Here is a 21,415-nt window from a genome sequence, read left to right as displayed (position 1 = left end):
GCGTCAGTGGGAAGTCGGTGAAGTCGCCATTGGAGCCACAAGCCAGCAATTACGACATGCGAATCACTCGCACACGACGCAGCTGTATGACAATGCTCGTGCGTGGGTGCGGATAGCTCAGTCGGTAGAGCGTTAGGTTTTCAACCAAAGGGTCCTGGGTTCTAGTCCCTGTCGGGGCGAAAATTAATACACTTTCGTAACGTCTAATGTGCTGGCAGTGGAATCACTACAGAAAAGAGTGAGCCCATGCTGCCTTCTGCCATGAGATTGCTTGCAAAGGTGGGAGTTTCAGTTGTCGAGAGACGCTTCTGAGACGTGCAGTCGTGGCCGAGTGGTTAAGGCGTCTGACTTGAAATCAGATTCCCTCTGGGAGCGTAGGTTCGAGTCCTGCCGACTGCGGAAATTTTCTCGCTCTCAGAAGATGGACGTTCAGCTGCATCCTAGCAGTTGCGTCACTACTAAACACGTGGGCCGCCAGCAAGGTGCAGTGTTCTTGGCTCCAGGGTGCAGCGCTACAGTCGTGCCCAGAAGCCACAGCTCATCTCCTCGTCTCACAACCGTCCACCAGGTGTCAGTGCAAGTGTCGCCTCTCTGGGCAGTGCAGATGTGATTATTTTAGCTTGCAGACGATGACGTGTAGCAATTAATGAGCAAACGCAAGTCAAACGTTTTACCGCGTGTATCTGCTAGATACTGCCTCACACACGTTGGAGAGGCTCACTCCTTCCTCTGCCTCGTTCTCTGCACACTAGTTGCACGTGGCATCGATATAGCACAGCTTTTCTAGCATCAGCGAAGTCAATATTACATGAATCGAGTCGACATGTTTGCTAGTTACGACGATGGAAGCAGAAGAAATGTGTGTGGTACTTTACTGCATCTGCTGTTCGCCTTTCGGCGTCCCTGTGTTCTTTCAGACGAAGATGACTGTGAAATTGACAACGGGGCAGACGTGCAAAAGAGGGGCGCTGTACGTCAGCCGAAATAGCTCAGTTGGGAGAGCGTTAGACTGAAGATCTAAAGGTCCCTGGTTCGATCCCGGGTTTCGGCACGGCTTCGTTTTGCAGCCGACGCCAATGGAATTGCTCTGACTTTGTGATAATGTAACTAGAGCCGAGAACGGACATGACTCTCTTCTGTAACTGTTCTGGTTGTCTAGTGCTTGCCATAAGAGGAACACAGTAGGCAACTCTCTGAGAAGTAAGAAAATAAAAAAACGTCCTACCGACTGCGTTCCCTGTTTTGTGCCAGGAGGTGAAGAACGTCTCCAGCGGAACCGTGAAATGAGCGAAAACGTGGGAAACATTGCATTCGAAGTGCTTGTGAATTTTCCAATTGCCCGATGAGTGTCGACAAAACACGTAAATCCTCTACTCCAACGTATGAGACGTAACGACTGCTGCAGTTTGTTTTTGCATCGTGTGTCAACATTGTTCGATGGTCTGTTACGAGCTTTGCGCGATAAGTTTGCAGACAGCATTCAGGCGACGTTTAACTACTAACAGCTCCATGCAGCGATTGCACAACAGTAAAGGACATGAGTCAATGTGTCGTTGTGCATCGTGAGATGTTTCATAAGGCGTTGTGAGCCCGGATAGCTCAGTCGGTAGAGCATTAGGCTTTTAACCTAAGGGTAGCGTTTCCTCTGGTAGTGGTGGAAACACTACGGAAAAGAATGCAGCAACGCCGTTTTCTGACACCACAGTGCTTTAAACGGTTCAATTTGCACGTGTCGGGAGAACGCTGCGTTCGGGGCAGCCGTGGCCGAGTGGTTAAGGCGTCTGACTCGAAAGTAGTTTCGAATCCCGCCGGCTGCGTGCGATTCTGCGTAAAGAGCAGCAAATACTTTCACGCGCATGAATGAGCGTGCAAACCAATGACGCCATTCTAAACAAGACGAAAATTTCCGTTTAAGAATGCTGAGTTTCACGACGGCCGCTGCTTCCTGTGCCTACCGGTCCACCTCGCACTGACGATGTGACTGCAGGAAGCCGTCGCAGGCCCACGAGTGCGCCCCCGTCATTTTCTCGCGCCTTCGCCGAGTTCGTGAGTACACACACGTGCTTGAAATTGTTGGACAGAGCGAAGGTTCATTCCTTTTTAGGAATTGCAATTCAATCAGTCGAGTGCGGCAAAAGCAATGGCGCCGCGTTTCTTTTCAATGATCTCGCAGCTACTTGCAAGTATGTCCATCCCTTAAGACGCCAGAAAACTAGCGTCAGCGGCGCGTCAGTGGGAAGTCGGTGAAGTCGCCATTGGAGCCACAAGCCAGCAATTACGACATGCGAATCACTCGCACACGACGCAGCTGTATGACAATGCTCGTGCGTGGGTGCGGATAGCTCAGTCGGTAGAGCGTTAGGTTTTCAACCAAAGGGTCCTGGGTTCTAGTCCCTGTCGGGGCGAAAATTAATACACTTTCGTAACGTCTAATGTGCTGGCAGTGGAATCACTACAGAAAAGAGTGAGCCCATGCTGCCTTCTGCCATGAGATTGCTTGCAAAGGTGGGAGTTTCAGTTGTCGAGAGACGCTTCTGAGACGTGCAGTCGTGGCCGAGTGGTTAAGGCGTCTGACTTGAAATCAGATTCCCTCTGGGAGCGTAGGTTCGAGTCCTGCCGACTGCGGAAATTTTCTCGCTCTCAGAAGATGGACGTTCAGCTGCATCCTAGCAGTTGCGTCACTACTAAACACGTGGGCCGCCAGCAAGGTGCAGTGTTCTTGGCTCCAGGGTGCAGCGCTACAGTCGTGCCCAGAAGCCACAGCTCATCTCCTCGTCTCACAACCGTCCACCAGGTGTCAGTGCAAGTGTCGCCTCTCTGGGCAGTGCAGATGTGATTATTTTAGCTTGCAGACGATGACGTGTAGCAATTAATGAGCAAACGCAAGTCAAACGTTTTACCGCGTGTATCTGCTAGATACTGCCTCACACACGTTGGAGAGGCTCACTCCTTCCTCTGCCTCGTTCTCTGCACACTAGTTGCACGTGGCATCGATATAGCACAGCTTTTCTAGCATCAGCGAAGTCAATATTACATGAATCGAGTCGACATGTTTGCTAGTTACGACGATGGAAGCAGAAGAAATGTGTGTGGTACTTTACTGCATCTGCTGTTCGCCTTTCGGCGTCCCTGTGTTCTTTCAGACGAAGATGACTGTGAAATTGACAACGGGGCAGACGTGCAAAAGAGGGGCGCTGTACGTCAGCCGAAATAGCTCAGTTGGGAGAGCGTTAGACTGAAGATCTAAAGGTCCCTGGTTCGATCCCGGGTTTCGGCACGGCTTCGTTTTGCAGCCGACGCCAATGGAATTGCTCTGACTTTGTGATAATGTAACTAGAGCCGAGAACGGACATGACTCTCTTCTGTAACTGTTCTGGTTGTCTAGTGCTTGCCATAAGAGGAACACAGTAGGCAACTCTCTGAGAAGTAAGAAAATAAAAAAACGTCCTACCGACTGCGTTCCCTGTTTTGTGCCAGGAGGTGAAGAACGTCTCCAGCGGAACCGTGAAATGAGCGAAAACGTGGGAAACATTGCATTCGAAGTGCTTGTGAATTTTCCAATTGCCCGATGAGTGTCGACAAAACACGTAAATCCTCTACTCCAACGTATGAGACGTAACGACTGCTGCAGTTTGTTTTTGCATCGTGTGTCAACATTGTTCGATGGTCTGTTACGAGCTTTGCGCGATAAGTTTGCAGACAGCATTCAGGCGACGTTTAACTACTAACAGCTCCATGCAGCGATTGCACAACAGTAAAGGACATGAGTCAATGTGTCGTTGTGCATCGTGAGATGTTTCATAAGGCGTTGTGAGCCCGGATAGCTCAGTCGGTAGAGCATTAGGCTTTTAACCTAAGGGTAGCGTTTCCTCTGGTAGTGGTGGAAACACTACGGAAAAGAATGCAGCAACGCCGTTTTCTGACACCACAGTGCTTTAAACGGTTCAATTTGCACGTGTCGGGAGAACGCTGCGTTCGGGGCAGCCGTGGCCGAGTGGTTAAGGCGTCTGACTCGAAAGTAGTTTCGAATCCCGCCGGCTGCGTGCGATTCTGCGTAAAGAGCAGCAAATACTTTCACGCGCATGAATGAGCGTGCAAACCAATGACGCCATTCTAAACAAGACGAAAATTTCCGTTTAAGAATGCTGAGTTTCACGACGGCCGCTGCTTCCTGTGCCTACCGGTCCACCTCGCACTGACGATGTGACTGCAGGAAGCCGTCGCAGGCCCACGAGTGCGCCCCCGTCATTTTCTCGCGCCTTCGCCGAGTTCGTGAGTACACACACGTGCTTGAAATTGTTGGACAGAGCGAAGGTTCATTCCTTTTTAGGAATTGCAATTCAATCAGTCGAGTGCGGCAAAAGCAATGGCGCCGCGTTTCTTTTCAATGATCTCGCAGCTACTTGCAAGTATGTCCATCGCTTAAGACGCCAGAAAACTAGCGTCAGCGGCGCGTCAGTGGGAAGTCGGTGAAGTCGCCATTGGAGCCACAAGCCAGCAATTACGACATGCGAATCACTCGCACACGACGCAGCTGTATGACAATGCTCGTGCGTGGGTGCGGATAGCTCAGTCGGTAGAGCGTTAGGTTTTCAACCAAAGGGTCCTGGGTTCTAGTCCCTGTCGGGGCGAAAATTAATACACTTTCGTAACGTCTAATGTGCTGGCAGTGGAATCACTACAGAAAAGAGTGAGCCCATGCTGCCTTCTGCCATGAGATTGCTTGCAAAGGTGGGAGTTTCAGTTGTCGAGAGACGCTTCTGAGGCGTGCAGTCGTGGCCGAGTGGTTAAGGCGTCTCACTTGAAATCAGATTCCCTCTGGGAGCGTAGGTTCGAGTCCTGCCGACTGCGGAAATTTTCTCGCTCTCAGAAGATGGACGTTCAGCTGCATCCTAGCAGTTGCGTCACTACTAAACACGTGGGCCGCCAGCAAGGTGCAGTGTTCTTGGCTCCAGGGTGCAGCGCTACAGTCGTGCCCAGAAGCCACAGCTCATCTCCTCGTCTCACAACCGTCCACCAGGTGTCAGTGCAAGTGTCGCCTCTCTGGGCAGTGCAGATGTGATTATTTTAGCTTGCAGACGATGACGTGTAGCAATTAATGAGCAAACGCAAGTCAAACGTTTTACCGCGTGTATCTGCTAGATACTGCCTCACACACGTTGGAGAGGCTCACTCCTTCCTCTGCCTCGTTCTCTGCACACTAGTTGCACGTGGCATCGATATAGCACAGCTTTTCTAGCATCAGCGAAGTCAATATTACATGAATCGAGTCGACATGTTTGCTAGTTACGACGATGGAAGCAGAAGAAATGTGTGTGGTACTTTACTGCATCTGCTGTTCGCCTTTCGGCGTCCCTGTGTTCTTTCAGACGAAGATGACTGTGAAATTGACAACGGGGCAGACGTGCAAAAGAGGGGCGCTGTACGTCAGCCGAAATAGCTCAGTTGGGAGAGCGTTAGACTGAAGATCTAAAGGTCCCTGGTTCGATCCCGGGTTTCGGCATGGCTTCGTTTTGCAGCCGACGCCAATGGAATTGCTCTGACTTTGTGATAATGTAGCTAGAGCCGAGAACGGACATGACTCTCTTCTGTAACTGTTCTGGTTGTCTAGTGCTTGCCATAAGAGGAACACAGTAGGCAACTCTCTGAGAAGTAAGAAAATAAAAAAACGTCCTACCGACTGCGTTCCCTGTTTTGTGCCAGGAGGTGAAGAACGTCTCCAGCGGAACCGTGAAATGAGCGAAAACGTGGGAAACATTGCATTCGAAGTGCTTGTGAATTTTCCAATTGCCCGATGAGTGTCGACAAAACACGTAAATCCTCTACTCCAACGTATGAGACGTAACGACTGCTGCAGTTTGTTTTTGCATCGTGTGTCAACATTGTTCGATGGTCTGTTACGAGCTTTGCGCGATAAGTTTGCAGACAGCATTCAGGCGACGTTTAACTACTAACAGCTCCATGCAGCGATTGCACAACAGTAAAGGACATGAGTCAATGTGTCGTTGTGCATCGTGAGATGTTTCATAAGGCGTTGTGAGCCCGGATAGCTCAGTCGGTAGAGCATTAGGCTTTTAACCTAAGGGTCCAGGGTTCAAGTCCCTGTTCGGGCGGAAATTTTAATAATTTGGTAGCGTTTCCTCTGGTAGTGGTGGAAACACTACGGAAAAGAATGCAGCAACGCCGTTTTCTGACACCACAGTGCTTTAAACGGTTCAATTTGCACGTGTCGGGAGAACGCTGCGTTCGGGGCAGCCGTGGCCGAGTGGTTAAGGCGTCTGACTCGAAAGTAGTTTCGAATCCCGCCGGCTGCGTGCGATTCTGCGTAAAGAGCAGCAAATACTTTCACACGCATGAATGAGCGTGCAAACCAATGACGCCATTCTAAACAAGACGAAAATTTCCGTTTAAGAATGCTGAGTTTCACGACGGCCGCTGCTTCCTGTGCCTACCGGTCCACCTCGCACTGACGATGTGACTGCAGGAAGCCGTCGCAGGCCCACGAGTGCGCCCCCGTCATTTTCTCGCGCCTTCGCCGAGTTCGTGAGTACACACACGTGCTTGAAATTGTTGGACAGAGCGAAGGTTCATTCCTTTTTAGGAATTGCAATTCAATCAGTCGAGTGCGGCAAAAGCAATGGCGCCGCGTTTCTTTTCAATGATCTCGCAGCTACTTGCAAGTATGTCCATCGCTTAAGACGCCAGAAAACTAGCGTCAGCGGCGCGTCAGTGGGAAGTCGGTGAAGTCGCCATTGGAGCCACAAGCCAGCAATTACGACATGCGAATCACTCGCACACGACGCAGCTGTATGACAATGCTCGTGCGTGGGTGCGGATAGCTCAGTCGGTAGAGCGTTAGGTTTTCAACCAAAGGGTCCTGGGTTCTAGTCCCTGTCGGGGCGAAAATTAATACACTTTCGTAACGTCTAATGTGCTGGCAGTGGAATCACTACAGAAAAGAGTGAGCCCATGCTGCCTTCTGCCATGAGATTGCTTGCAAAGGTGGGAGTTTCAGTTGTCGAGAGACGCTTCTGAGACGTGCAGTCGTGGCCGAGTGGTTAAGGCGTCTGACTTGAAATCAGATTCCCTCTGGGAGCGTAGGTTCGAGTCCTGCCGACTGCGGAAATTTTCTCGCTCTCAGAAGATGGACGTTCAGCTGCATCCTAGCAGTTGCGTCACTACTAAACACGTGGGCCGCCAGCAAGGTGCAGTGTTCTTGGCTCCAGGGTGCAGCGCTACAGTCGTGCCCAGAAGCCACAGCTCATCTCCTCGTCTCACAACCGTCCACCAGGTGTCAGTGCAAGTGTCGCCTCTCTGGGCAGTGCAGATGTGATTATTTTAGCTTGCAGACGATGACGTGTAGCAATTAATGAGCAAACGCAAGTCAAACGTTTTACCGCGTGTATCTGCTAGATACTGCCTCACACACGTTGGAGAGGCTCACTCCTTCCTCTGCCTCGTTCTCTGCACACTAGTTGCACGTGGCATCGATATAGCACAGCTTTTCTAGCATCAGCGAAGTCAATATTACATGAATCGAGTCGACATGTTTGCTAGTTACGACGATGGAAGCAGAAGAAATGTGTGTGGTACTTTACTGCATCTGCTGTTCGCCTTTCGGCGTCCCTGTGTTCTTTCAGACGAAGATGACTGTGAAATTGACAACGGGGCAGACGTGCAAAAGAGGGGCGCTGTACGTCAGCCGAAATAGCTCAGTTGGGAGAGCGTTAGACTGAAGATCTAAAGGTCCCTGGTTCGATCCCGGGTTTCGGCATGGCTTCGTTTTGCAGCCGACGCCAATGGAATTGCTCTGACTTTGTGATAATGTAGCTAGAGCCGAGAACGGACATGACTCTCTTCTGTAACTGTTCTGGTTGTCTAGTGCTTGCCATAAGAGGAACACAGTAGGCAACTCTCTGAGAAGTAAGAAAATAAAAAAACGTCCTACCGACTGCGTTCCCTGTTTTGTGCCAGGAGGTGAAGAACGTCTCCAGCGGAACCGTGAAATGAGCGAAAACGTGGGAAACATTGCATTCGAAGTGCTTGTGAATTTTCCAATTGCCCGATGAGTGTCGACAAAACACGTAAATCCTCTACTCCAACGTATGAGACGTAACGACTGCTGCAGTTTGTTTTTGCATCGTGTGTCAACATTGTTCGATGGTCTGTTACGAGCTTTGCGCGATAAGTTTGCAGACAGCATTCAGGCGACGTTTAACTACTAACAGCTCCATGCAGCGATTGCACAACAGTAAAGGACATGAGTCAATGTGTCGTTGTGCATCGTGAGATGTTTCATAAGGCGTTGTGAGCCCGGATAGCTCAGTCGGTAGAGCATTAGGCTTTTAACCTAAGGGTCCAGGGTTCAAGTCCCTGTTCGGGCGGAAATTTTAATAATTTGGTAGCGTTTCCTCTGGTAGTGGTGGAAACACTACGGAAAAGAATGCAGCAACGCCGTTTTCTGACACCACAGTGCTTTAAACGGTTCAATTTGCACGTGTCGGGAGAACGCTGCGTTCGGGGCAGCCGTGGCCGAGTGGTTAAGGCGTCTGACTCGAAAGTAGTTTCGAATCCCGCCGGCTGCGTGCGATTCTGCGTAAAGAGCAGCAAATACTTTCACACGCATGAATGAGCGTGCAAACCAATGACGCCATTCTAAACAAGACGAAAATTTCCGTTTAAGAATGCTGAGTTTCACGACGGCCGCTGCTTCCTGTGCCTACCGGTCCACCTCGCACTGACGATGTGACTGCAGGAAGCCGTCGCAGGCCCACGAGTGCGCCCCCGTCATTTTCTCGCGCCTTCGCCGAGTTCGTGAGTACACACACGTGCTTGAAATTGTTGGACAGAGCGAAGGTTCATTCCTTTTTAGGAATTGCAATTCAATCAGTCGAGTGCGGCAAAAGCAATGGCGCCGCGTTTCTTTTCAATGATCTCGCAGCTACTTGCAAGTATGTCCATCCCTTAAGACGCCAGAAAACTAGCGTCAGCGGCGCGTCAGTGGGAAGTCGGTGAAGTCGCCATTGGAGCCACAAGCCAGCAATTACGACATGCGAATCACTCGCACACGACGCAGCTGTATGACAATGCTCGTGCGTGGGTGCGGATAGCTCAGTCGGTAGAGCGTTAGGTTTTCAACCAAAGGGTCCTGGGTTCTAGTCCCTGTCGGGGCGAAAATTAATACACTTTCGTAACGTCTAATGTGCTGGCAGTGGAATCACTACAGAAAAGAGTGAGCCCATGCTGCCTTCTGCCATGAGATTGCTTGCAAAGGTGGGAGTTTCAGTTGTCGAGAGACGCTTCTGAGACGTGCAGTCGTGGCCGAGTGGTTAAGGCGTCTGACTTGAAATCAGATTCCCTCTGGGAGCGTAGGTTCGAGTCCTGCCGACTGCGGAAATTTTCTCGCTCTCAGAAGATGGACGTTCAGCTGCATCCTAGCAGTTGCGTCATACTAAACACGTGGGCCGCCAGCAAGGTGCAGTGTTCTTGGCTCCAGGGTGCAGCGCTACAGTCGTGCCCAGAAGCCACAGCTCATCTCCTCGTCTCACAACCGTCCACCAGGTGTCAGTGCAAGTGTCGCCTCTCTGGGCAGTGCAGATGTGATTATTTTAGCTTGCAGACGATGACGTGTAGCAATTAATGAGCAAACGCAAGTCAAACGTTTTACCGCGTGTATCTGCTAGATACTACCTCACACACGTTGGAGAGGCTCACTCCTTCCTCTGCCTCGTTCTCTGCACACTAGTTGCACGTGGCATCGATATAGCACAGCTTTTCTAGCATCAGCGAAGTCAATATTACATGAATCGAGTCGACATGTTTGCTAGTTACGACGATGGAAGCAGAAGAAATGTGTGTGGTACTTTACTGCATCTGCTGTTCGCCTTTCGGCGTCCCTGTGTTCTTTCAGACGAAGATGACTGTGAAATTGACAACGGGGCAGACGTGCAAAAGAGGGGCGCTGTACGTCAGCCGAAATAGCTCAGTTGGGAGAGCGTTAGACTGAAGATCTAAAGGTCCCTGGTTCGATCCCGGGTTTCGGCACGGCTTCGTTTTGCAGCCGACGCCAATGGAATTGCTCTGACTTTGTGATAATGTAGCTAGAGCCGAGAACGGACATGACTCTCTTCTGTAACTGTTCTGGTTGTCTAGTGCTTGCCATAAGAGGAACACAGTAGGCAACTCTCTGAGAAGTAAGAAAATAAAAAAACGTCCTACCGACTGCGTTCCCTGTTTTGTGCCAGGAGGTGAAGAACGTCTCCAGCGGAACCGTGAAATGAGCGAAAACGTGGGAAACATTGCATTCGAAGTGCTTGTGAATTTTCCAATTGCCCGATGAGTGTCGACAAAACACGTAAATCCTCTACTCCAACGTATGAGACGTAACGACTGCTGCAGTTTGTTTTTGCATCGTGTGTCAACATTGTTCGATGGTCTGTTACGAGCTTTGCGCGATAAGTTTGCAGACAGCATTCAGGCGACGTTTAACTACTAACAGCTCCATGCAGCGATTGCACAACAGTAAAGGACATGAGTCAATGTGTCGTTGTGCATCGTGAGATGATTCATAAGGCGTTGTGAGCCCGGATAGCTCAGTCGGTAGAGCATTAGGCTTTTAACCTAAGGGTCCAGGGTTCAAGTCCCTGTTCGGGCGGAAATTTTAATAATTTGGTAGCGTTTCCTCTGGTAGTGGTGGAAACACTACGGAAAAGAATGCAGCAACGCCGTTTTCTGACACCACAGTGCTTTAAACGGTTCAATTTGCACGTGTCGGGAGAACGCTGCGTTCGGGGCAGCCGTGGCCGAGTGGTTAAGGCGTCTGACTCGAAAGTAGTTTCGAATCCCGCCGGCTGCGTGCGATTCTGCGTAAAGAGCAGCAAATACTTTCACACGCATGAATGAGCGTGCAAACCAATGACGCCATTCTAAACAAGACGAAAATTTCCGTTTAAGAATGCTGAGTTTCACGACGGCCGCTGCTTCCTGTGCCTACCGGTCCACCTCGCACTGACGATGTGACTGCAGGAAGCCGTCGCAGGCCCACGAGTGCGCCCCCGTCATTTTCTCGCGCCTTCGCCGAGTTCGTGAGTACACACACGTGCTTGAAATTGTTGGACAGAGCGAAGGTTCATTCCTTTTTAGGAATTGCAATTCAATCAGTCGAGTGCGGCAAAAGCAATGGCGCCGCGTTTCTTTTCAATGATCTCGCAGCTACTTGCAAGTATGTCCATCCCTTAAGACGCCAGAAAACTAGCGTCAGCGGCGCGTCAGTGGGAAGTCGGTGAAGTCGCCATTGGAGCCACAAGCCAGCAATTACGACATGCGAATCACTCGCACACGACGCAGCTGTATGACAATGCTCGTGCGTGGGTGCGGATAGCTCAGTCGGTAGAGCGTTAGGTTTTCAACCAAAGGGTCCTGGGTTCTAGTCCCTGTCGGGGCGAAAATTAATACACTTTCGTAACGTCTAATGTGCTGGCAGTGGAATCACTACAGAAAAGAGTGAGCCCATGCTGCCTTCTGCCATGAGATTGCTTGCAAAGGTGGGAGTTTCAGTTGTCGAGAGACACTTCTGAGACGTGCAGTCGTGGCCGAGTGGTTAAGGCGTCTGACTTGAAATCAGATTCCCTCTGGGAGCGTAGGTTCGAGTCCTGCCGACTGCGGAAATTTTCCCGCTCTCAGAAGATGGACGTTCAGCTGCATCCTAGCAGTTGCGTCACTACTAAACACGTGGGCCGCCAGCAAGGTGCAGTGTTCTTGGCTCCAGGGTGCAGCGCTACAGTCGTGCCCAGAAGCCACAGCTCATCTCCTCGTCTCACAACCGTCCACCAGGTGTCAGTGCAAGTGTCGCCTCTCTGGGCAGTGCAGATGTGATTATTTTAGCTTGCAGACGATGACGTGTAGCAATTAATGAGCAAACGCAAGTCAAACGTTTTACCGCGTGTATCTGCTAGATACTGCCTCACACACGTTGGAGAGGCTCACTCCTTCCTCTGCCTCGTTCTCTGCACACTAGTTGCACGTGGCATCGATATAGCACAGCTTTTCTAGCATCAGCGAAGTCAATATTACATGAATCGAGTCGACATGTTTGCTAGTTACGACGATGGAAGCAGAAGAAATGTGTGTGGTACTTTACTGCATCTGCTGTTCGCCTTTCGGCGTCCCTGTGTTCTTTCAGACGAAGATGACTGTGAAATTGACAACGGGGCAGACGTGCAAAAGAGGGGCGCTGTACGTCAGCCGAAATAGCTCAGTTGGGAGAGCGTTAGACTGAAGATCTAAAGGTCCCTGGTTCGATCCCGGGTTTCGGCACGGCTTCGTTTTGCAGCCGACGCCAATGGAATTGCTCTGACTTTGTGATAATGTAACTAGAGCCGAGAACGGACATGACTCTCTTCTGTAACTGTTCTGGTTGTCTAGTGCTTGCCATAAGAGGAACACAGTAGGCAACTCTCTGAGAAGTAAGAAAATAAAAAAACGTCCTACCGACTGCGTTCCCTGTTTTGTGCCAGGAGGTGAAGAACGTCTCCAGCGGAACCGTGAAATGAGCGAAAACGTGGGAAACATTGCATTCGAAGTGCTTGTGAATTTTCCAATTGCCCGATGAGTGTCGACAAAACACGTAAATCCTCTACTCCAACGTATGAGACGTAACGACTGCTGCAGTTTGTTTTTGCATCGTGTGTCAACATTGTTCGATGGTCTGTTACGAGCTTTGCGCGATAAGTTTGCAGACAGCATTCAGGCGACGTTTAACTACTAACAGCTCCATGCAGCGATTGCACAACAGTAAAGGACATGAGTCAATGTGTCGTTGTGCATCGTGAGATGTTTCATAAGGCGTTGTGAGCCCGGATAGCTCAGTCGGTAGAGCATTAGGCTTTTAACCTAAGGGTCCAGGGTTCAAGTCCCTGTTCGGGCGGAAATTTTAATAATTTGGTAGCGTTTCCTCTGGTAGTGGTGGAAACACTACGGAAAAGAATGCAGCAACGCCGTTTTCTGACACCACAGTGCTTTAAACGGTTCAATTTGCACGTGTCGGGAGAACGCTGCGTTCGGGGCAGCCGTGGCCGAGTGGTTAAGGCGTCTGACTCGAAAGTAGTTTCGAATCCCGCCGGCTGCGTGCGATTCTGCGTAAAGAGCAGCAAATACTTTCACACGCATGAATGAGCGTGCAAACCAATGACGCCATTCTAAACAAGACGAAAATTTCCGTTTAAGAATGCTGAGTTTCACGACGGCCGCTGCTTCCTGTGCCTACCGGTCCACCTCGCACTGACGATGTGACTGCAGGAAGCCGTCGCAGGCCCACGAGTGCGCCCCCGTCATTTTCTCGCGCCTTCGCCGAGTTCGTGAGTACACACACGTGCTTGAAATTGTTGGACAGAGCGAAGGTTCATTCCTTTTTAGGAATTGCAATTCAATCAGTCGAGTGCGGCAAAAGCAATGGCGCCGCGTTTCTTTTCAATGATCTCGCAGCTACTTGCAAGTATGTCCATCCCTTAAGACGCCAGAAAACTAGCGTCAGCGGCGCGTCAGTGGGAAGTCGGTGAAGTCGCCATTGGAGCCACAAGCCAGCAATTACGACATGCGAATCACTCGCACACGACGCAGCTGTATGACAATGCTCGTGCGTGGGTGCGGATAGCTCAGTCGGTAGAGCGTTAGGTTTTCAACCAAAGGGTCCTGGGTTCTAGTCCCTGTCGGGGCGAAAATTAATACACTTTCGTAACGTCTAATGTGCTGGCAGTGGAATCACTACAGAAAAGAGTGAGCCCATGCTGCCTTCTGCCATGAGATTGCTTGCAAAGGTGGGAGTTTCAGTTGTCGAGAGACGCTTCTGAGACGTGCAGTCGTGGCCGAGTGGTTAAGGCGTCTGACTTGAAATCAGATTCCCTCTGGGAGCGTAGGTTCGAGTCCTGCCGACTGCGGAAATTTTCTCGCTCTCAGAAGATGGACGTTCAGCTGCATCCTAGCAGTTGCGTCACTACTAAACACGTGGGCCGCCAGCAAGGTGCAGTGTTCTTGGCTCCAGGGTGCAGCGCTACAGTCGTGCCCAGAAGCCACAGCTCATCTCCTCGTCTCACAACCGTCCACCAGGTGTCAGTGCAAGTGTCGCCTCTCTGGGCAGTGCAGATGTGATTATTTTAGCTTGCAGACGATGACGTGTAGCAATTAATGAGCAAACGCAAGTCAAACGTTTTACCGCGTGTATCTGCTAGATACTGCCTCACACACGTTGGAGAGGCTCACTCCTTCCTCTGCCTCGTTCTCTGCACACTAGTTGCACGTGGCATCGATATAGCACAGCTTTTCTAGCATCAGCGAAGTCAATATTACATGAATCGAGTCGACATGTTTGCTAGTTACGACGATGGAAGCAGAAGAAATGTGTGTGGTACTTTACTGCATCTGCTGTTCGCCTTTCGGCGTCCCTGTGTTCTTTCAGACGAAGATGACTGTGAAATTGACAACGGGGCAGACGTGCAAAAGAGGGGCGCTGTACGTCAGCCGAAATAGCTCAGTTGGGAGAGCGTTAGACTGAAGATCTAAAGGTCCCTGGTTCGATCCCGGGTTTCGGCACGGCTTCGTTTTGCAGCCGACGCCAATGGAATTGCTCTGACTTTGTGATAATGTAGCTAGAGCCGAGAACGGACATGACTCTCTTCTGTAACTGTTCTGGTTGTCTAGTGCTTGCCATAAGAGGAACACAGTAGGCAACTCTCTGAGAAGTAAGAAAATAAAAAAAACGTCCTACCGACTGCGTTCCCTGTTTTGTGCCAGGAGGTGAAGAACGTCTCCAGCGGAACCGTGAAATGAGCGAAAACGTGGGAAACATTGCATTCGAAGTGCTTGTGAATTTTCCAATTGCCCGATGAGTGTCGACAAAACACGTAAATCCTCTACTCCAACGTATGAGACGTAACGACTGCTGCAGTTTGTTTTTGCATCGTGTGTCAACATTGTTCGATGGTCTGTTACGAGCTTTGCGCGATAAGTTTGCAGACAGCATTCAGGCGACGTTTAACTACTAACAGCTCCATGCAGCGATTGCACAACAGTAAAGGACATGAGTCAATGTGTCGTTGTGCATCGTGAGATGTTTCATAAGGCGTTGTGAGCCCGGATAGCTCAGTCGGTAGAGCATTAGGCTTTTAACCTAAGGGTCCAGGGTTCAAGTCCCTGTTCGGGCGGAAATTTTAATAATTTGGTAGCGTTTCCTCTGGTAGTGGTGGAAACACTACGGAAAAGAATGCAGCAACGCCGTTTTCTGACACCACAGTGCTTTAAACGGTTCAATTTGCACGTGTCGGGAGAACGCTGCGTTCGGGGCAGCCGTGGCCGAGTGGTTAAGGCGTCTGACTCGAAAGTAGTTTCGAATCCCGCCGGCTGCGTGCGATTCTGCGTAAAGAGCAGCAAATACTTTCACACGCATGAATGAGCGTGCAAACCAATGACGCCATTCTAAACAAGACGAAAATTTCCGTTTAAGAATGCTGAGTTTCACGACGGCCGCTGCTTCCTGTGCCTACCGGTCCACCTCGCACTGACGATGTGACTGCAGGAAGCCGTCGCAGGCCCACGAGTGCGCCCCCGTCATTTTCTCGCGCCTTCGCCGAGTTCGTGAGTACACACACGTGCTTGAAATTGTTGGACAGAGCGAAGGTTCATTCCTTTTTAGGAATTGCAATTCAATCAGTCGAGTGCGGCAAAAGCAATGGCGCCGCGTTTCTTTTCAATGATCTCGCAGCTACTTGCAAGTATGTCCATCCCTTAAGACGCCAGAAAACTAGCGTCAGCGGCGCGTCAGTGGGAAGTCGGTGAAGTCGCCATTGGAGCCACAAGCCAGCAATTACGACATGCGAATCACTCGCACACGACGCAGCTGTATGACAATGCTCGTGCGTGGGTGCGGATAGCTCAGTCGGTAGAGCGTTAGGTTTTCAACCAAAGGGTCCTGGGTTCTAGTCCCTGTCGGGGCGAAAATTAATACACTTTCGTAACGTCTAATGTGCTGGCAGTGGAATCACTACAGAAAAGAGTGAGCCCATGCTGCCTTCTGCCATGAGATTGCTTGCAAAGGTGGGAGTTTCAGTTGTCGAGAGACGCTTCTGAGACGTGTAGTCGTGGCCGAGTGGTTAAGGCGTCTGACTTGAAATCAGATTCCCTCTGGGAGCGTAGGTTCGAGTCCTGCCGACTGCGGAAATTTTCTCGCTCTCAGAAGATGGACGTTCAGCTGCATCCTAGCAGTTGCGTCACTACTAAACACGTGGGCCGCCAGCAAGGTGCAGTGTTCTTGGCTCCAGGGTGCAGCGCTACAGTCGTGCCCAGAAGCCACAGCTCATCTCCTCGTCTCACAACCGTCCACCAGGTGTCAGTGCAAGTGTCGCCTCTCTGGGCAGTGCAGATGTGATTATTTTAGCTTGCAGACGATGACGTGTAGCAATTAATGAGCAAACGCAAGTCAAACGTTTTACCGCGTGTATCTGCTAGATACTGCCTCACACACGTTGGAGAGGCTCACTCCTTCCTCTGCCTCGTTCTCTGCACACTAGTTGCACGTGGCATCGATATAGCACAGCTTTTCTAGCATCAGCGAAGTCAATATTACATGAATCGAGTCGACATGTTTGCTAGTTACGACGATGGAAGCAGAAGAAATGTGTGTGGTACTTTACTGCATCTGCTGTTCGCCTTTCGGCGTCCCTGTGTTCTTTCAGACGAAGATGACTGTGAAATTGACAACGGGGCAGACGTGCAAAAGAGGGGCGCTGTACGTCAGCCGAAATAGCTCAGTTGGGAGAGCGTTAGACTGAAGATCTAAAGGTCCCTGGTTCGATCCCGGGTTTCGGCACGGCTTCGTTTTGCAGCCGACGCCAATGGAATTGCTCTGACTTTGTGATAATGTAGCTAGAGCCGAGAACGGACATGACTCTCTTCTGTAACTGTTCTGGTTGTCTAGTGCTTGCCATAAGAGGAACACAGTAGGCAACTCTCTGAGAAGTAAGAAAATAAAAAAACGTCCTACCGACTGCGTTCCCTGTTTTGTGCCAGGAGGTGAAGAACGTCTCCAGCGGAACCGTGAAATGAGCGAAAACGTGGGAAACATTGCATTCGAAGTGCTTGTGAATTTTCCAATTGCCCGATGAGTGTCGACAAAACACGTAAATCCTCTACTCCAACGTATGAGACGTAACGACTGCTGCAGTTTGTTTTTGCATCGTGTGTCAACATTGTTCGATGGTCTGTTACGAGCTTTGCGCGATAAGTTTGCAGACAGCATTCAGGCGACGTTTAACTACTAACAGCTCCATGCAGCGATTGCACAACAGTAAAGGACATGAGTCAATGTGTCGTTGTGCATCGTGAGATGTTTCATAAGGCGTTGTGAGCCCGGATAGCTCAGTCGGTAGAGCATTAGGCTTTTAACCTAAGGGTCCAGGGTTCAAGTCCCTGTTCGGGCGGAAATTTTAATAATTTGGTAGCGTTTCCTCTGGTAGTGGTGGAAACACTACGGAAAAGAATGCAGCAACGCCGTTTTCTGACACCACAGTGCTTTAAACGGTTCAATTTGCACGTGTCGGGAGAACGCTGCGTTCGGGGCAGCCGTGGCCGAGTGGTTAAGGCGTCTGACTCGAAAGTAGTTTCGAATCCCGCCGGCTGCGTGCGATTCTGCGTAAAGAGCAGCAAATACTTTCACACGCATGAATGAGCGTGCAAACCAATGACGCCATTCTAAACAAGACGAAAATTTCCGTTTAAGAATGCTGAGTTTCACGACGGCCGCTGCTTCCTGTGCCTACCGGTCCACCTCGCACTGACGATGTGACTGCAGGAAGCCGTCGCAGGCCCACGAGTGCGCCCCCGTCATTTTCTCGCGCCTTCGCCGAGTTCGTGAGTACACACACGTGCTTGAAATTGTTGGACAGAGCGAAGGTTCATTCCTTTTTAGGAATTGCAATTCAATCAGTCGAGTGCGGCAAAAGCAATGGCGCCGCGTTTCTTTTCAATGATCTCGCAGCTACTTGCAAGTATGTCCATCCCTTAAGACGCCAGAAAACTAGCGTCAGCGGCGCGTCAGTGGGAAGTCGGTGAAGTCGCCATTGGAGCCACAAGCCAGCAATTACGACATGCGAATCACTCGCACACGACGCAGCTGTATGACAATGCTCGTGCGTGGGTGCGGATAGCTCAGTCGGTAGAGCGTTAGGTTTTCAACCAAAGGGTCCTGGGTTCTAGTCCCTGTCGGGGCGAAAATTAATACACTTTCGTAACGTCTAATGTGCTGGCAGTGGAATCACTACAGAAAAGAGTGAGCCCATGCTGCCTTCTGCCATGAGATTGCTTGCAAAGGTGGGAGTTTCAGTTGTCGAGAGACGCTTCTGAGGCGTGCAGTCGTGGCCGAGTGGTTAAGGCGTCTGACTTGAAATCAGATTCCCTCTGGGAGCGTAGGTTCGAGTCCTGCCGACTGCGGAAATTTTCTCGCTCTCAGAAGATGGACGTTCAGCTGCATCCTAGCAGTTGCGTCACTACTAAACACGTGGGCCGCCAGCAAGGTGCAGTGTTCTTGGCTCCAGGGTGCAGCGCTACAGTCGTGCCCAGAAGCCACAGCTCATCTCCTCGTCTCACAACCGTCCACCAGGTGTCAGTGCAAGTGTCGCCTCTCTGGGCAGTGCAGATGTGATTATTTTAGCTTGCAGACGATGACGTGTAGCAATTAATGAGCAAACGCAAGTCAAACGTTTTACCGCGTGTATCTGCTAGATACTACCTCACACACGTTGGAGAGGCTCACTCCTTCCTCTGCCTCGTTCTCTGCACACTAGTTGCACGTGGCATCGATATAGCACAGCTTTTCTAGCATCAGCGAAGTCAATATTACATGAATCGAGTCGACATGTTTGCTAGTTACGACGATGGAAGCAGAAGAAATGTGTGTGGTACTTTACTGCATCTGCTGTTCGCCTTTCGGCGTCCCTGTGTTCTTTCAGACGAAGATGACTGTGAAATTGACAACGGGGCAGACGTGCAAAAGAGGGGCGCTGTACGTCAGCCGAAATAGCTCAGTTGGGAGAGCGTTAGACTGAAGATCTAAAGGTCCCTGGTTCGATCCCGGGTTTCGGCACGGCTTCGTTTTGCAGCCGACGCCAATGGAATTGCTCTGACTTTGTGATAATGTAGCTAGAGCCGAGAACGGACATGACTCTCTTCTGTAACTGTTCTGGTTGTCTAGTGCTTGCCATAAGAGGAACACAGTAGGCAACTCTCTGAGAAGTAAGAAAATAAAAAAACGTCCTACCGACTGCGTTCCCTGTTTTGTGCCAGGAGGTGAAGAACGTCTCCAGCGGAACCGTGAAATGAGCGAAAACGTGGGAAACATTGCATTCGAAGTGCTTGTGAATTTTCCAATTGCCCGATGAGTGTCGACAAAACACGTAAATCCTCTACTCCAACGTATGAGACGTAACGACTGCTGCAGTTTGTTTTTGCATCGTGTGTCAACATTGTTCGATGGTCTGTTACGAGCTTTGCGCGATAAGTTTGCAGACAGCATTCAGGCGACGTTTAACTACTAACAGCTCCATGCAGCGATTGCACAACAGTAAAGGACATGAGTCAATGTGTCGTTGTGCATCGTGAGATGTTTCATAAGGCGTTGTGAGCCCGGATAGCTCAGTCGGTAGAGCATTAGGCTTTTAACCTAAGGGTCCAGGGTTCAAGTCCCTGTTCGGGCGGAAATTTTAATAATTTGGTAGCGTTTCCTCTGGTAGTGGTGGAAACACTACGGAAAAGAATGCAGCAACGCCGTTTTCTGACACCACAGTGCTTTAAACGGTTCAATTTGCACGTGTCGGGAGAACGCTGCGTTCGGGGCAGCCGTGGCCGAGTGGTTAAGGCGTCTGACTCGAAAGTAGTTTCGAATCCCGCCGGCTGCGTGCGATTCTGCGTAAAGAGCAGCAAATACTTTCACACGCATGAATGAGCGTGCAAACCAATGACGCCATTCTAAACAAGACGAAAATTTCCGTTTAAGAATGCTGAGTTTCACGACGGCCGCTGCTTCCTGTGCCTACCGGTCCACCTCGCACTGACGATGTGACTGCAGGAAGCCGTCGCAGGCCCACGAGTGCGCCCCCGTCATTTTCTCGCGCCTTCGCCGAGTTCGTGAGTACACACACGTGCTTGAAATTGTTGGACAGAGCGAAGGTTCATTCCTTTTTAGGAATTGCAATTCAATCAGTCGAGTGCGGCAAAAGCAATGGCGCCGCGTTTCTTTTCAATGATCTCGCAGCTACTTGCAAGTATGTCCATCCCTTAAGACGCCAGAAAACTAGCGTCAGCGGCGCGTCAGTGGGAAGTCGGTGAAGTCGCCATTGGAGCCACAAGCCAGCAATTACGACATGCGAATCACTCGCACACGACGCAGCTGTATGACAATGCTCGTGCGTGGGTGCGGATAGCTCAGTCGGTAGAGCGTTAGGTTTTCAACCAAAGGGTCCTGGGTTCTAGTCCCTGTCGGGGCGAAAATTAATACACTTTCGTAACGTCTAATGTGCTGGCAGTGGAATCACTACAGAAAAGAGTGAGCCCATGCTGCCTTCTGCCATGAGATTGCTTGCAAAGGTGGGAGTTTCAGTTGTCGAGAGACGCTTCTGAGACGTGCAGTCGTGGCCGAGTGGTTAAGGCGTCTGACTTGAAATCAGATTCCCTCTGGGAGCGTAGGTTCGAGTCCTGCCGACTGCGGAAATTTTCTCGCTCTCAGAAGATGGACGTTCAGCTGCATCCTAGCAGTTGCGTCACTACTAAACACGTGGGCCGCCAGCAAGGTGCAGTGTTCTTGGCTCCAGGGTGCAGCGCTACAGTCGTGCCCAGAAGCCACAGCTCATCTCCTCGTCTCACAACCGTCCACCAGGTGTCAGTGCAAGTGTCGCCTCTCTGGGCAGTGCAGATGTGATTATTTTAGCTTGCAGACGATGACGTGTAGCAATTAATGAGCAAACGCAAGTCAAACGTTTTACCGCGTGTATCTGCTAGATACTACCTCACACACGTTGGAGAGGCTCACTCCTTCCTCTGCCTCGTTCTCTGCACACTAGTTGCACGTGGCATCGATATAGCACAGCTTTTCTAGCATCAGCGAAGTCAATATTACATGAATCGAGTCGACATGTTTGCTAGTTACGACGATGGAAGCAGAAGAAATGTGTGTGGTACTTTACTGCATCTGCTGTTCGCCTTTCGGCGTCCCTGTGTTCTTTCAGACGAAGATGACTGTGAAATTGACAACGGGGCAGACGTGCAAAAGAGGGGCGCTGTACGTCAGCCGAAATAGCTCAGTTGGGAGAGCGTTAGACTGAAGATCTAAAGGTCCCTGGTTCGATCCCGGGTTTCGGCACGGCTTCGTTTTGCA

The 21,415-nt window shown here is 50.5% G+C and overlaps 27 non-coding genes across 27 annotated transcripts; all 27 read left to right on the top strand.

Annotated features, from left to right (window-relative positions):
- The first annotated feature begins 317 nt into the window (after positions 1-317).
- Positions 318-399, top strand: Trnas-uga (transfer RNA serine (anticodon UGA)). The gene has a single exon. It is a non-coding gene; the product is annotated as a tRNA-Ser (tRNA).
- A 579-nt stretch (positions 400-978) lies between these two features.
- Positions 979-1,051, top strand: Trnaf-gaa (transfer RNA phenylalanine (anticodon GAA)). Its single transcript has one exon. It is a non-coding gene; the product is annotated as a tRNA-Phe (tRNA).
- A 1,492-nt stretch (positions 1,052-2,543) lies between these two features.
- On the top strand, positions 2,544-2,625 carry Trnas-uga (transfer RNA serine (anticodon UGA)). Its single transcript has one exon. It is a non-coding gene; the product is annotated as a tRNA-Ser (tRNA).
- A 579-nt stretch (positions 2,626-3,204) lies between these two features.
- On the top strand, positions 3,205-3,277 carry Trnaf-gaa (transfer RNA phenylalanine (anticodon GAA)). Its single transcript has one exon. It is a non-coding gene; the product is annotated as a tRNA-Phe (tRNA).
- A 1,492-nt stretch (positions 3,278-4,769) lies between these two features.
- Trnas-uga (transfer RNA serine (anticodon UGA)) lies at positions 4,770-4,851 on the top strand. The gene has a single exon. It is a non-coding gene; the product is annotated as a tRNA-Ser (tRNA).
- Positions 4,852-5,430: 579 nt separating this feature from the next.
- On the top strand, positions 5,431-5,503 carry Trnaf-gaa (transfer RNA phenylalanine (anticodon GAA)). The gene has a single exon. It is a non-coding gene; the product is annotated as a tRNA-Phe (tRNA).
- A 537-nt stretch (positions 5,504-6,040) lies between these two features.
- Positions 6,041-6,113, top strand: Trnak-uuu (transfer RNA lysine (anticodon UUU)). Its single transcript has one exon. It is a non-coding gene; the product is annotated as a tRNA-Lys (tRNA).
- A 927-nt stretch (positions 6,114-7,040) lies between these two features.
- On the top strand, positions 7,041-7,122 carry Trnas-uga (transfer RNA serine (anticodon UGA)). Its single transcript has one exon. It is a non-coding gene; the product is annotated as a tRNA-Ser (tRNA).
- A 579-nt stretch (positions 7,123-7,701) lies between these two features.
- Positions 7,702-7,774, top strand: Trnaf-gaa (transfer RNA phenylalanine (anticodon GAA)). Its single transcript has one exon. It is a non-coding gene; the product is annotated as a tRNA-Phe (tRNA).
- Positions 7,775-8,311: 537 nt separating this feature from the next.
- On the top strand, positions 8,312-8,384 carry Trnak-uuu (transfer RNA lysine (anticodon UUU)). Its single transcript has one exon. It is a non-coding gene; the product is annotated as a tRNA-Lys (tRNA).
- Positions 8,385-9,311: 927 nt separating this feature from the next.
- On the top strand, positions 9,312-9,393 carry Trnas-uga (transfer RNA serine (anticodon UGA)). The gene has a single exon. It is a non-coding gene; the product is annotated as a tRNA-Ser (tRNA).
- Positions 9,394-9,971: 578 nt separating this feature from the next.
- Trnaf-gaa (transfer RNA phenylalanine (anticodon GAA)) lies at positions 9,972-10,044 on the top strand. Its single transcript has one exon. It is a non-coding gene; the product is annotated as a tRNA-Phe (tRNA).
- Positions 10,045-10,581: 537 nt separating this feature from the next.
- Positions 10,582-10,654, top strand: Trnak-uuu (transfer RNA lysine (anticodon UUU)). Its single transcript has one exon. It is a non-coding gene; the product is annotated as a tRNA-Lys (tRNA).
- A 927-nt stretch (positions 10,655-11,581) lies between these two features.
- Trnas-uga (transfer RNA serine (anticodon UGA)) lies at positions 11,582-11,663 on the top strand. The gene has a single exon. It is a non-coding gene; the product is annotated as a tRNA-Ser (tRNA).
- A 579-nt stretch (positions 11,664-12,242) lies between these two features.
- On the top strand, positions 12,243-12,315 carry Trnaf-gaa (transfer RNA phenylalanine (anticodon GAA)). Its single transcript has one exon. It is a non-coding gene; the product is annotated as a tRNA-Phe (tRNA).
- Positions 12,316-12,852: 537 nt separating this feature from the next.
- Positions 12,853-12,925, top strand: Trnak-uuu (transfer RNA lysine (anticodon UUU)). Its single transcript has one exon. It is a non-coding gene; the product is annotated as a tRNA-Lys (tRNA).
- A 927-nt stretch (positions 12,926-13,852) lies between these two features.
- On the top strand, positions 13,853-13,934 carry Trnas-uga (transfer RNA serine (anticodon UGA)). Its single transcript has one exon. It is a non-coding gene; the product is annotated as a tRNA-Ser (tRNA).
- Positions 13,935-14,513: 579 nt separating this feature from the next.
- Trnaf-gaa (transfer RNA phenylalanine (anticodon GAA)) lies at positions 14,514-14,586 on the top strand. Its single transcript has one exon. It is a non-coding gene; the product is annotated as a tRNA-Phe (tRNA).
- Positions 14,587-15,124: 538 nt separating this feature from the next.
- Trnak-uuu (transfer RNA lysine (anticodon UUU)) lies at positions 15,125-15,197 on the top strand. The gene has a single exon. It is a non-coding gene; the product is annotated as a tRNA-Lys (tRNA).
- Positions 15,198-16,124: 927 nt separating this feature from the next.
- On the top strand, positions 16,125-16,206 carry Trnas-uga (transfer RNA serine (anticodon UGA)). Its single transcript has one exon. It is a non-coding gene; the product is annotated as a tRNA-Ser (tRNA).
- A 579-nt stretch (positions 16,207-16,785) lies between these two features.
- On the top strand, positions 16,786-16,858 carry Trnaf-gaa (transfer RNA phenylalanine (anticodon GAA)). Its single transcript has one exon. It is a non-coding gene; the product is annotated as a tRNA-Phe (tRNA).
- Positions 16,859-17,395: 537 nt separating this feature from the next.
- On the top strand, positions 17,396-17,468 carry Trnak-uuu (transfer RNA lysine (anticodon UUU)). Its single transcript has one exon. It is a non-coding gene; the product is annotated as a tRNA-Lys (tRNA).
- Positions 17,469-18,395: 927 nt separating this feature from the next.
- Trnas-uga (transfer RNA serine (anticodon UGA)) lies at positions 18,396-18,477 on the top strand. Its single transcript has one exon. It is a non-coding gene; the product is annotated as a tRNA-Ser (tRNA).
- Positions 18,478-19,056: 579 nt separating this feature from the next.
- Positions 19,057-19,129, top strand: Trnaf-gaa (transfer RNA phenylalanine (anticodon GAA)). Its single transcript has one exon. It is a non-coding gene; the product is annotated as a tRNA-Phe (tRNA).
- Positions 19,130-19,666: 537 nt separating this feature from the next.
- Trnak-uuu (transfer RNA lysine (anticodon UUU)) lies at positions 19,667-19,739 on the top strand. The gene has a single exon. It is a non-coding gene; the product is annotated as a tRNA-Lys (tRNA).
- Positions 19,740-20,666: 927 nt separating this feature from the next.
- On the top strand, positions 20,667-20,748 carry Trnas-uga (transfer RNA serine (anticodon UGA)). Its single transcript has one exon. It is a non-coding gene; the product is annotated as a tRNA-Ser (tRNA).
- Positions 20,749-21,327: 579 nt separating this feature from the next.
- Positions 21,328-21,400, top strand: Trnaf-gaa (transfer RNA phenylalanine (anticodon GAA)). Its single transcript has one exon. It is a non-coding gene; the product is annotated as a tRNA-Phe (tRNA).
- Positions 21,401-21,415: the final 15 nt, after the last annotated feature.

Source organism: Schistocerca gregaria, unplaced genomic scaffold, assembly GCF_023897955.1.
Source record: "Schistocerca gregaria isolate iqSchGreg1 unplaced genomic scaffold, iqSchGreg1.2 ptg000445l, whole genome shotgun sequence".
NCBI classification, from domain to species: domain Eukaryota; kingdom Metazoa; phylum Arthropoda; class Insecta; order Orthoptera; family Acrididae; genus Schistocerca; species Schistocerca gregaria.
The sequence above is the reverse complement of the archived record's forward strand: the minus strand, read 5'-3'. Positions and strand labels throughout refer to the sequence as shown.